The 12,389-nt window shown below is 36.7% G+C and overlaps 1 pseudogene across 1 annotated transcript; it reads right to left on the bottom strand.

Annotated features, from left to right (window-relative positions):
* Positions 1-2,212: 2,212 nt before the first annotated feature.
* On the bottom strand, positions 2,213-7,139 carry LOC143544652 (glycerophosphodiester phosphodiesterase GDPDL3-like; annotated as a pseudogene). Its single transcript, XR_013137288.1, has 8 exons — positions 6,969-7,139; positions 6,594-6,888; positions 5,146-5,769; positions 5,043-5,078; positions 4,674-4,952; positions 4,438-4,580; positions 2,977-3,464; positions 2,213-2,636 (listed from the first exon to the last, which is right to left on the bottom strand). The product of XR_013137288.1 is annotated as a glycerophosphodiester phosphodiesterase GDPDL3-like (transcript).
* Positions 7,140-12,389: the final 5,250 nt, after the last annotated feature.

The following is a 12,389-nucleotide window of genomic DNA, read 5'->3' as shown; positions in this document are numbered from 1 at the left end:
CAAAATATACCAAATTTGAGTTCCCCAAAACGTTTCATAATTTTTCAAGTATTTTAACTATTTTTCCCAAATAAACGTACCAATTTGATAATAAATTCGCCAAATATTCTCGGATGGTCGAAAAATTACCAAATTTGAACAGGGATTCCATGATATGGTCCCTGATGTCTCTACAAATTTTCATGACCTAATAATATGCACATCACAATCGAATCCTAAACAGTCTGTAATCGGTTGATTTGGTATTACCTTAGCGGTTTTGGTTCGTTTTTGCCCTTCTAATCAAGTTTTCGGGTTCTTGTACTTCTATGCAAGCTAGATACAGGTCCTATATCACAAAAAAAGCAAGTTTCATCAACATGGCAGCCTCTTAACTTAGGGTTTCGGCTAGGGTATTAAACCGAACTTTTGAACCGTAAAAACGTCGTTTAAACCCTTTAATCCGTGTTTATGGCCAAAAAAGTGTTTGATTCTGATTTTTAACCATGTGTAGGACCAAAACATATTTTTGGATCATATTTAGGGTTTTTGCATGGTTAGAATTGATTTTTGGTAATCAAACTATAATTATATGGATATAAACTTGTAAAAATCAAGCTTAGATTATCAAAAATAATTTTACCTTTGATTTTTTTTTTGTTGGAACGTTGAAGAACAAAGGCTAAGCAGCTGCAAAGGTTTTATATTTTGTGAAATGGCTTGTTTAGAAAGCTTGTAATGAAAATACATAAATAGGTGGCCATTTTCCATATTGGTGGCCGGAGTTAGGAGGGGTCCCTTTGGACCCCAATTTAATCTATTTCTCATCGTTTTACGTGCCGTATGCGAAATCTCTAGTTTAGATTTATTTCGGGTTCAGTTTTTGGCAAGAAAAATATATCGGGTACGATAAACAGTACAAAAACGAGTGTTTTTAGGCTATTTTGTGTAAATTTATAAAAACATACTATTCGTTTGTAAAAATCGAAAATATTATCACGGATCGTTTAAAACGTTTACACTAAGTGTTTTGTAAATCTTTTTCGGCGTAACGGATGATACAATGCTTGTTTTGTAACTCTCTTTCGCGTTTAAATCCATAGCGGGTAGTTAAATGAGTATGTTTTCGTTTAACTGGTTTACTATCGTACTAAGGCCATAATATTAATACGTTGGCTTATATTAAACGTATATCACTTATAGATGCCCCCCCCCCCTGAGATATCTGGGTCATAACCAAACCCGCTTGGTTAATTGTTTGTTCGATACGCAATAAGCTGTTAAACGCTTATTCGATTTGTAAATACCGAGGTGTATCCGGTTTTGTCACGAATGTCACAGTTTTTGGATAATTTTACCCTTATACGTTAATACAAATAGATAAAACAAATAGATATTGCATATGTGCTTAAAAAACGCAAAGACCCAAAAACTTTCAAACGCACAAACGGCAAACTCTCAAAAACTGCTTAGCTGGTATTTGGACCTCTATCTATAATATATATGAACAAAACCTTTAAAAGCTCTCTGGTTGCTCTCTAAATTCTATTAAGCTACCAGATTGCTTTATTTGTAATTTAAGGTTTCTCATGCATTTGATCCAATTCATGGGTATGGGTCTCATCAAACCCAGATATCTTTTAAACGGGTTATGACATCTCATTAAATTAAAATTTTATCTTATCAAATATTTGATATGAACATCCTATAAAATAGGGATATACTAAAAATCAATATCCGACTTTTTTAAAAATAAATATATTACTTATAATTAAGAAACAATTTTATAGTACAAAAAATAAGCGGGTTATGGATCACCAAATCCAGATAGCTTTTAAACGGATTATTACATATCATTTATTTGTGAAACCATTTCATCATCAATCTCTAAATATATTATTAACTTTTTTACAATAAAGAAAATTAAAGTTCAAAAAATAAATATTAAAAAACGAAAAACGTAAAACAGCCCCCATAAGACGGGGGATAAAACCTAGTATCAAATATTTGACTAGCTCTACAAGATCATATAGGGCTTTCATATTGAAATAGTAGCAAATTATAACTTTGCTTAGCATATCATAACATAAAATAAAGATAATTAATAAAAGCCTCTTTATTAGATAGAACTGAGATATAACCAACTAAAGTCCTATGAACAATCTAGTGCAAAATGAGAAATAAAACACACCTATATATAATCACAGATCATTCCATTTCAAACCAAAATAATTATTCACCAACACAATGAATTCGTCACCTACGTTCCTCATAATAATCCGTAGTCGTTTTCAACATACATACGAAAAATAAATTACTACTTACAAATAATATCAAATCAAAATCAATAAATACACAATGCTCAAAATGACAATGCAATTGTCCCAACAACAGCCACAGCAGAAAACAGAATGCCCACAACAGTATTTCGCGGTTGACCGTTTGGTGAAGCCCGTGGCGGAGTGGCAACAGCTGGCGGAGACGGTTTCACAGCAGGTGGTATGGGTCCTTGAGCCACGTCTGCTTCGTCCAAAATAGGTTAGGAGCCTCAGCCGGTGGCATGAATTGAGGTGTCATTAGTGTGAGTAACTGGCCAGGTGCCGCTGGAGTCATGTATGACGGTGTATCAGCAAATGATAACCCGAGGCATCTGTTCCCTAAATCCCACCAAATGAAATGCAAACAAATTAGAAAGTACCACGTAAACAAGCCGAGCCCAAGCTAGGCTCAATTTAACTTACGAGAGCTCGAGATCAGCTTGTGAGTGGTTTATTTAAAGCTCGAGTTCGGCTAGTTTATTAGCTATTAATTAACTTATATACAATTTTATTTATTTTTACAATTTTTTTTAAATATAACTTTTAATAACATAATATACAATATACATTATGTACTTATTTTTATCATAATGTTATATTATATAAATACATTAAATAAAATCTATATAAATAATAGGCTCACTAGGCTCGTGAGGTTAAACAAGATAAATAAACTTACTCCTGTATCTGGAAGACGTAGCCGGATAAGATGCAATAACACCATCGACTCCAGGTCCATTAACATACGAGTTAATTTCAACATACGGGTTTGAAAAGAAGTCCCATGGCTGTGAAACAAACTCATTATTATAAAACTGCACATACACGGGGAGCTTGAAAGCGTGAAGCTTTGCAACAACATCAGTCGGATTACCAAGAAACCCACTGCTTCTCGGAAACACAGATTCCTTCCCAATAATAACAGAATTGGCAAATTCACGTATATCTGAAATTGTGTCATTTAGGGCATCGCGTATAGTCTCATCAACTTCATAAACAAGCTCATGCCTGCTGCTTCGTGCCTTGGAACACTTTCAAGACCGCACTGTCTGATGACTTGATTAAGATTTTCTTCGTCCTCTGCCTAGTTATTCTAGAGTTGTTCAAAACGTCTATTACTGCATCTGTCACACTTAATCCTTGACTAGAAGCTAAGTAAGCTGCATTCTGCAAGTTGTAACAACAAAAATGGTACTTTAGTTAATGAGCAAATGAATTAGTTAAACGGTTTGAGCAACGTAACACCTTCAGGTACTATGGTTTAAATTAAAAGTAGCAAGTTTAGGTTTGAAGTTTTAGTCTTTTAACAAGTATGGTGACTACGGCCAACTTCTGCTCACCTTTCTGTTAACTTTACGCACAATGACCAAAATACCCTTTTATAACTAAAGGGACATCATCATCATCATCATCATCGTACTCAGTATATCCCACCAATAGCAATGCTATGGTAGGGTCTGAGAAGGGTAAGATGTAGACAGCCTTACCTCTATCCCATAGGGATATAGAGACTGCTTCCGGTGAGACCCCCGGTTCGATAGTAGTTTTGCATCAAGCCTTGGACATAAGGCACATAGCACTCAATCATCGGGACACCGGCTGATTGGTGCATGTGCCCTTGTCTTTCGGCTATCAACGCCACCACATGATGCCTGATTAACCTTCCGCCACTTTTAACGTTATTTTCATGAGATTAGTAAAATAATGTCAAAATTAGTGCAATTTTACTTTTGCCCACCTGAGGGTTCACGCATATATACATTATATGCGCGCACCGCAAGCAGGGCGTCTATAACTAAAGGGACCACTTCTGTAATATACATAAAGGGTCCCTTCGACCACGCCTAACTTCTGTTCACTATTCTGTTAACTTTAGGTAAAATGACCAAAATACCCTTTCATAACTAAAGGGACAACTTCTGTAATTTACATAAAGAATCCCTTCGGTTATGAAAGGGCATTTTGGTCATTTTACGTAAAGTTAACAGAAGTTAATATTAGACTCCAAACTCGTTACAAAACTGAAACCCCAAACCCCAAACGTGTTACTTTTAATTTAAATCATAGTACCGAAAGGCGAAAGGTAGTACTTTGCTCAACCACATCGACCATCTGTATAATTAACTTTAAATGAAACCACCTTAATGTTGATCAAGACACCAGAAACCGTAGTAGCATTACTAGCATAGTCCAAAAAGTCGGATAGTCTCATAAAGTTGCCATCATTTGTCGCCCTTGGATTTCTTGGTAAAGTGTAGTTTTTATATGGCGTGTAAATTACAGCTAAAACGTAAAACAGAAAAGAAATAAGAATATAACAAAAACCGGTATATTAATGAACAATAATGATATAAAGCTAGATAGTATAATATTTACGTCGTAACGTCTTAATCTGGTCCCAAGTGAGACCGAAGGTAAATATTCCATCACCCAGTTCGGGATCTTTTGATGTCAAATTAATAAAACCTGACCTCGCAACAGATGTTCTATCGAGGAGGTTTATTGAACCTAAACAAATCGGTATCCCATCACTCGTTATTTGAACCGGACAATCAATAATATCCGCACCGTCGGCAACGGCTTTCTGATATGCCGCATCAGTACAACCCGGTAAATCACCACTTGCTCCTTCATATGATATAATCAATGGTTTTGCTAAAAGAAAAAACATACACAATAAACCATGTCAATATTAATAATATATACCAAAGTTTATATGCTAAATATCCAGAACAATATGTGTACCTTGAGTTTTGTTTGGGCCCAAGTGTGATAAGCAATCTGTAACATTACAAACATTGAAATTAAAATCTTGAATATGAATAACAAAGAAAGTCAACAAACATACCGGATGCTGCAGATGGAGTTATAGGGTTATCAGAAAGCACACCATCGACGGAAAACACACCATTGTCAATATACTGAAGATACTCTTGCACAGGGTCATAACTGTAATTATATGGGAGTGGAGCATCGTTTTGGAAATCAGAAGCAAAAACTTCTAGACCCGCTTTATGAGCATCGGTTACCAAAGCAGTAGCCGGTTGCAAATAGAAATCATTCCCGACAGGCCATATGTATGTCTTAGGAACAATGATTCCTTGTGCAAATGATGTGATAAACGTCAGATTCCTCAAAAGCGAACTGTATGTTTGGTTTGTCGTAGGCTCGGTTTCACCCGGTCCAAGAAACCTCAAAACTAACTTGGTTGTTTTTGGACTGATTCTTGGGGCGATACCTCTTACAAAACCCACTTCAGGTGATGAAATGTAGCTGATCCTAAGATTTCTTGAAGCGGCCAACACATAACTTCTCATGCTCAAGTTATGCTGGCTGTAAAACGCGTCATGCTCGATATTCAACCACAACCCCGCAATTGACTGTGGTGGTATAATATTGGCAACGTCGTTAACGGTAAGAATTGAGGAAGTGCCATCAAAATATGGAGTTCTGGAGAAGATCCCCTGTATTACTGTTACAACATTCTTTCATTACTATTTACAAAACATTGACCAACTGTAAAATTGGAAGAAGAATAATCACTAGCAGTGTTGTAAAAATCACAATTAGTCGCTAAATGGTATGCTACCGATTTGATTATACTTAATGGGACCAATAAATCAGTAATCAGTCAAAGGTGGTCCAAATAGGCCAAACTCGGACAAGAACTAATTTGTTAATGTCTGAATTTTTTCTATGTGAACTTTTTAAGTATTTATATGAACGTTGATATGTAATTTTCCAAAATATATACACTCGTAATGGTGCAAGTACTTTTGGACCATTGTAACATGACTGTTACAAATGTGTAACAATTAGCTGCAAAACAGCTTTTTAATCTTCCTCTTTGTAATAACTATAATACCATATATTGCATGTCAAAGCAAATTAAAAAAGTTTAATTGTTAAATCACATTTTGCCATTTCTGAGAATCTTTAAAAAAATTTAGCCGAAAGCGAAAAAAGTTTGGGCCTTTAAGTAAAAGGGTTTTTTATTGGGTTTAATAATTAAATTTTTAAATGGGCTTGGTTATAATTTGGGTTGTGCAATTTTTATTTTTTTTAAAATAAAAATGGCTTAAATGAGTTGAGTAATTAGGTTTAAACATTAAAAATACATATTTTATACATAAACTTTTTTAAAAAAATTCTGGCCTGCCGAGGTGATCAGGCCAAGGGCGAGTCCCCCCCCCCCCATCTTCCGGTCGCGACTTTTATAAATCACATATAAAATTCATTTCCAATTAGTGCGTCTAGCGATTTCCACAACACTGACAACCAGAAACCCAAACTTACGAAAGACTTTGTCAAGTTCAGCCTTGGTGAAATCAAAAAAAAAAGTATCCCGTCACCGACAATCCATTCACATCATACGTGCTTTCACGTTTACTAAACGTAGTCGAAATCGTCGAAGCGTTCTGAAGATTCAGATTCGGGAAACAGATCCCAATATTATCTTTAGTTAACTGCACATCACACCACAGTAGCACATCGGGTACACTCGCAATCACCGAAAACGAGTACGCATTATAACTAGCACCCGGAAACAAGCCCGAAAACCCGTGGTGTGCCACCACCATTGGTGGGCTTCCTATAATATAATAAAAACAAATGTTACAATGAACATATATAATAATAAATATAAAAGCATAAAGCCTAATGAAATGTTACCATTTAGTGTTCGCCATGGAGAACGGGTGGTGGGCCCAGATCCCTGAGCTCCGACCAAGGAAACTAACGGCAACAAACATAGGAGGTGTACGAGGTTAAGCTTAAACTTAAACATTGCCGGAAACGAACGCCGGCGTTGACTAGAGTTGAAGAGATAAAGTCGGAGGATTTTTGGGATTGTTTTATTTTCTAATTTCCAGACAGGTTAGAGAGAGAGAGAGAAAGAGTGGCAATAATTGAAAATCTTATTGGGTTTATATAAATATATACAAGCAGGCCGGTCGAATTATGACGCGTTCTCACGTTGTGTTTGGTGCTATTATTATCTTTCCGGTTCGCAACAAGAACCACGTTCTGGTGGGACCGGGTGGTTTGTCATGCCGGCCCACTTCAAAAAAGGTTCATATGCTGTTGTTTGGTAACGCACTATTAAAATAATAATGTGACAATAGAGTCGATAGTTCCTAAATGGGAGTACATTTGTTAAACCGTACAAGATTTATTAACATAAATAAAATTACATAAGACGAAATAACAAGATATGTTACACCACCACAGATCACATATAAATCACATTACAGATTAAATTGGATCATATCACCTATTTATTTAACTTTTACATGTATTAAATATCATATCTTCACTACTCTCTCATGAAATATGTGAATTCTTTGACCTATTACGAACCTAAAGAAAGATCATCGCTCATATTTTCTCCAATTAAATTACAACAGTTCACCGATTTTCCCTTAATTGCTAAATAGTGTATTTAAATACTTAATTATTTGATAATGAATCATACCCAATGAAATCTTATCAATATCAAAACTATAAGTAGGGTCTCGAAAGGGTGGGATGTAGGTACACCGTATCTCTATCCCATCTCAGAGAATAAATAGTTGGCTTCCAGAAAGACCCTTAGCTCCAAAAATTATATGTATAAGATAATATAAAAAAAAAATCAAAGTGCAGCAGTAATATAATAATAATACTAACACATAATAATAATAATAATAATAATAATAATAATAATAATAATAATAGATAGATAGATACAAATAATTAGAACCAAATACAAAATAGAGATGTCTTGGATGTAATATGAAAAGCAAATACCAAATGGGGCGTGACCAAAAAGAATGTAAGCTTTATTCGAGACAACCGATAATTTTCAAGAACACGAGAGAAGGAAAAAAAGATCAAATAAAATTCACTGATTATTGTTCAAGAGTTCAGTCGTATATAAAGAAAACTGAAAGTAAAGATAAACTATGAAACACAATCAAATTAGGAAACAAGTTAGAAATTAAAAATAAATAACTTGCAGGCGAAGGAATTGATTTTTGATAATTGTTGAGAGATCCTCATATATCTTGATTTTTAATCTTAATAACGAATGGAATTTTTTAATTACCTGATTGTAACATGTTCTGGAACTCGAGTTGGACTTCTCAAGCAGGCCTGCTACATCTGGTTCGGTTGTCCGGGCTTGCTGTGGCGTATCATTATCCCCCTCTTTAAGAACGGGCTTGTCCACAAGACCGGAAGTTTGGTAAAGATCTGGTGGTAATGGTGTTGGTTCAGTAAGCCATTCTCCTTTGCAAGAACGAAGCAAAGAAACGTGAAAGACGGGGTGGGTGGATCCGGGAATCTGTAGGAAGATCGAGCTTATAAGCAACTTACCAATACAGTCCAGAACTTTGAAAGGTCTGTAATACCGAAGACTAAGTTTTTTGGACCTACGGTTCGCGACCAATTTTTGGTTATACATATTAAGCTTAAGTAAGACTGAGTAACCAACCTTAAATTCCATATGTCGACGGTGTTTATTAGCCTGGTCAGTCATTTATTGGCGGGTTTTTTGGAGTATGAATTTGAGTCTCTCAACCACGGTTTGATGTTCCACCAGAATGTCATCAATCAATTTGGGATTGGAGGTGTTTAGTGTATAATGGAGAATAAAAGGTGGTGGACGACTGTAAAGCGCCCAAAACGGGGGCATATAGATGGCACTATGATAAGTTGTATTGTACCAGAATTCCACGAAATACAAGTACTTTGTCCATCGATTACTTTCATCACACGTGAAACACCATAAATAACTTTCCAGAGTTCAATTGACCACCTCGATTTGGCCATCTGTTTGTGGGTGATACGCACAAGAGTGAAGGGTAGTGCGGAGAGCACTAATAACTCCTTCCAAAAATTACTGAGGAAAACTGGATCATGGTTCGATAGGATTGTCTTAGGAAGGCCATGAAGTTTATAAATTTGCTCAAGAAAAAGCACCGCGAGGGAGTGGGCCATGTAGTTTGTCGGAAGAGCAATGAAATGAAGAAACTTACTTAGCCGGTCCATTACCCATATGACAGTTTTTCCATTTGATTGTGGCAAATGGGTAAGGAACTCCATTGATATCTCTTTCCAGATTTGGTTCGGAATGGGCGCAGTTGTAGTCACCCATACGGTTTTTGAGTCGAGTATTTAGTCTGTTGGCACTTGATACATTCCGCAATGAAGGCTGTTACCTCATCCCGCACATTTGACCAAGAAAAAAAGACTTGAGGCGTTTGACTATAGCGGTGATACCCGAATGACCACCCAAATGGCTTGAATGGAATTCTTGCAACAACTTTAAACGTAACGAGGGAATCACGGGGATAAAAATATGTTGGTTCTGATAAACTAGACCACCATGAACCTTGAAATTGGGGTGTTGACCAGGAAAGTCAGCGAGCTTATGTATCAGCTCGTGGCCAGCCCTGGTATTGGTATAATAATCCCTTAGTTCGGCCAACCATGGAAAAACTTGAGCAAACAAGGCGAAAAGGGTCGAAGTATCAATCCGACTTAAGGCGTTTGCCACCATGTTTTCTTTGCGCAGTTTGTAAAAAATTTAGAAATCATACCCGATAAGTTTGCTGGCCCATTTATGTTGCTCCGGGGTTTGGATGACTTTAGTGAGTAAATTTCGGAGGCTATGGTGATATGTGAAAACTCGGAAACGACGACCGAGAAGATAATGGCGCCACTTTTTTGCAGCCTCAGTAATGATGAACAACTCTCGAATATAAGATGACACTGCTTGCATTTTCTTAGAGAGCTTCTTACTATGAAAAGCAATCGGTTTGTCATGTTGAGACAGAACCACGCCAATTCCATAATCCGAGGCATCCGTTGTGACATCGAAAACATCCGAATAGCTAGGCAGATTTAACATGAGTAGGGCTGACATTGAATGTTTCAAGGTTTAAAAAGCCTTATCTGCCTCACCGGTCCAAGCAAATTTGCGACCTCTTTGTAGCCGGTCGGCCAGTGGCCCAACAATGTGGGAGTAACGCTGAATGAACTTACGATAATACCTTGTAAGAACGAGGAAAACATGAAGAGCGGTGTGAGACGTTGGAATTGGCCACTGTTGAATTGCGTTTATTTTTTCCTTATAAGTGGAAACATCACCTGGTGATATTGCGTGACCTAAATACTTGACCTCATTAACCCTAAAAAGACCCTTTGAAAATTTTAATACGCATTTGTGATCTGAGAGCGTTTGAAATACTAAATGAAGATTGATGTGCGGGGGAAAGAACGTGCTTTAAGTGTTCAACATCGTGTGTTTTAGTTGTTTATATCTATCGAACACGGGTACTTTGAGTGTATTTATGTTTACAGGTCCTCGGAACTTGAAGGAACTAATTTGAAGCACTTATGATGACAAGGAATTGAGTTATGAGCAAAAATGGAGCAATTGGGGGAGTTCGAAAGTGATTCATGCGCGTTTAAAGTAAAAAGGGCATATTCGGGGCTAGAGGATGAGTAACAGAACCCATAATATATAAATTTTCGGTTTCTCAACGAGACGAATATGAAAATGGAAGATAAAATGCTGTAAGACAGAGAGATCAGGTCGTAAGCTTCGGTTCCCAGGCCGTAGCTTATGGATGGGCCTGACAGGAAAGTGAATTTTATTGTTTTTCTTTGATATTTAAGCCGAGATAAACCCTAGAACGATTATTCTTGATATTCTATCATCCTTGGGCGATTTAGGGCCATCATGCACCATTCTAACACCTACCAATCGCCACAATCATCCATGTTCTCATCATCTTAACCAAGAATCAAGATCTTCAAGATGCATATGCAAGGCTAAATCCTTCGTGACCATCTCCCGAAGTAGGGTTGTGTTTGTAGCTAGAATTTTTGTGTTCTAAACCTCGTTATTGGATTTGTATTTGACTAACCATTCGGTTAGTTAACTTTTGATGTTTGTTTGTTCATTTAAACATTTTTTCATAATTGAATGTTTTGAAGTTTTATCAGTTAATTGATTGTGGTAATTAACTTTTAGGATTTGGTTCTTATAGTCATTGACCCATTTATCTTTAACCATTAAGCTGATTGAATTTATCAAACCTTAAAAATGGTAATCAATTAGGTTATTATTCATCCAAACCAATTGTTCGGATTCAGTTCTGTCAATCAGTAAGGTCAAATATCAAATATTGTGATTATAGGCGTCAAAAAATGTTTTTCCAAATAAGTTAATCAAGTGGTCTAGCATTCTTCACAACCTGAAACATGAAGTTTGGTTACTTTTCTGTAATTGTGTTATAATCAAATCAATATTTAATCTGCTTGGCATCGCCTGTCCGCCTAGCATAATTAATTATGATTAAACAATAAACTCGATTGCCAGTTTCCACTAATTTCCTGTGGATTCGACACCTTACTTGCCCTAGATAGTAAAGGTAATTTTTATAAATATTTTTGATTGACCTTTCGACATTTATCGAAATGATCAAAGATGCTCAATATGTTCTTCCAGTGACCGACTAGAGACACGTATGTCGTCGAAAAAAACCAACACAAAACGACGGAGAGCATGACGCAAAGTTTCATTCATGGATGCTTGGAAGGTAGAAGGTACATTAGAAAGGCCGAATGGCATGGCAAGAAATTCGTACTGTCCATCGACCCTGCGAAAAGCCATTTTTTGAGTATCCTTGGGAGCTACCCAAATCTGACGGTACCCGGCCCGTAAATCAATCTTGGAGAAAATCCGAACACCATACAACTCATTTTAGAGTTCGTCAACCGTGGGAATTAGGAAGCGATCTCGGATAGTAATTGCATTCAACGCTCGATAATCGATGCAAAAGCTTCGCATTCCATCTTTCTTTCGAACCAACATAACCGGGGACGAAAACAGGCTTGTACTTGGCTTGATAACCCATTCAGTAAGCATCTCATTGATAAGCTTAGTCATAATCTCTTTTTGGTATTGTGGATATTGGTATGGGCGAACATTAACTAGTTGGCTACTGATTTGGAGATGAATGTGGTGGTCTTGAGTTTGTGATGGTGGAAGAGTGGTTGGGTTGTGGAAGATGTGGGCGAAGGATTGTAGCAAGGAATGAATGG

Source organism: Bidens hawaiensis, unplaced genomic scaffold (genome assembly GCF_021521415.1).
Source record: "Bidens hawaiensis isolate Kalapana, Puna unplaced genomic scaffold, B.hawaiensis_p1.1 tig00013659_1, whole genome shotgun sequence".
NCBI lineage: Eukaryota > Viridiplantae > Streptophyta > Magnoliopsida > Asterales > Asteraceae > Bidens > Bidens hawaiensis.
The sequence above is the reverse complement of the archived record's forward strand: the minus strand, read 5'-3'. Positions and strand labels throughout refer to the sequence as shown.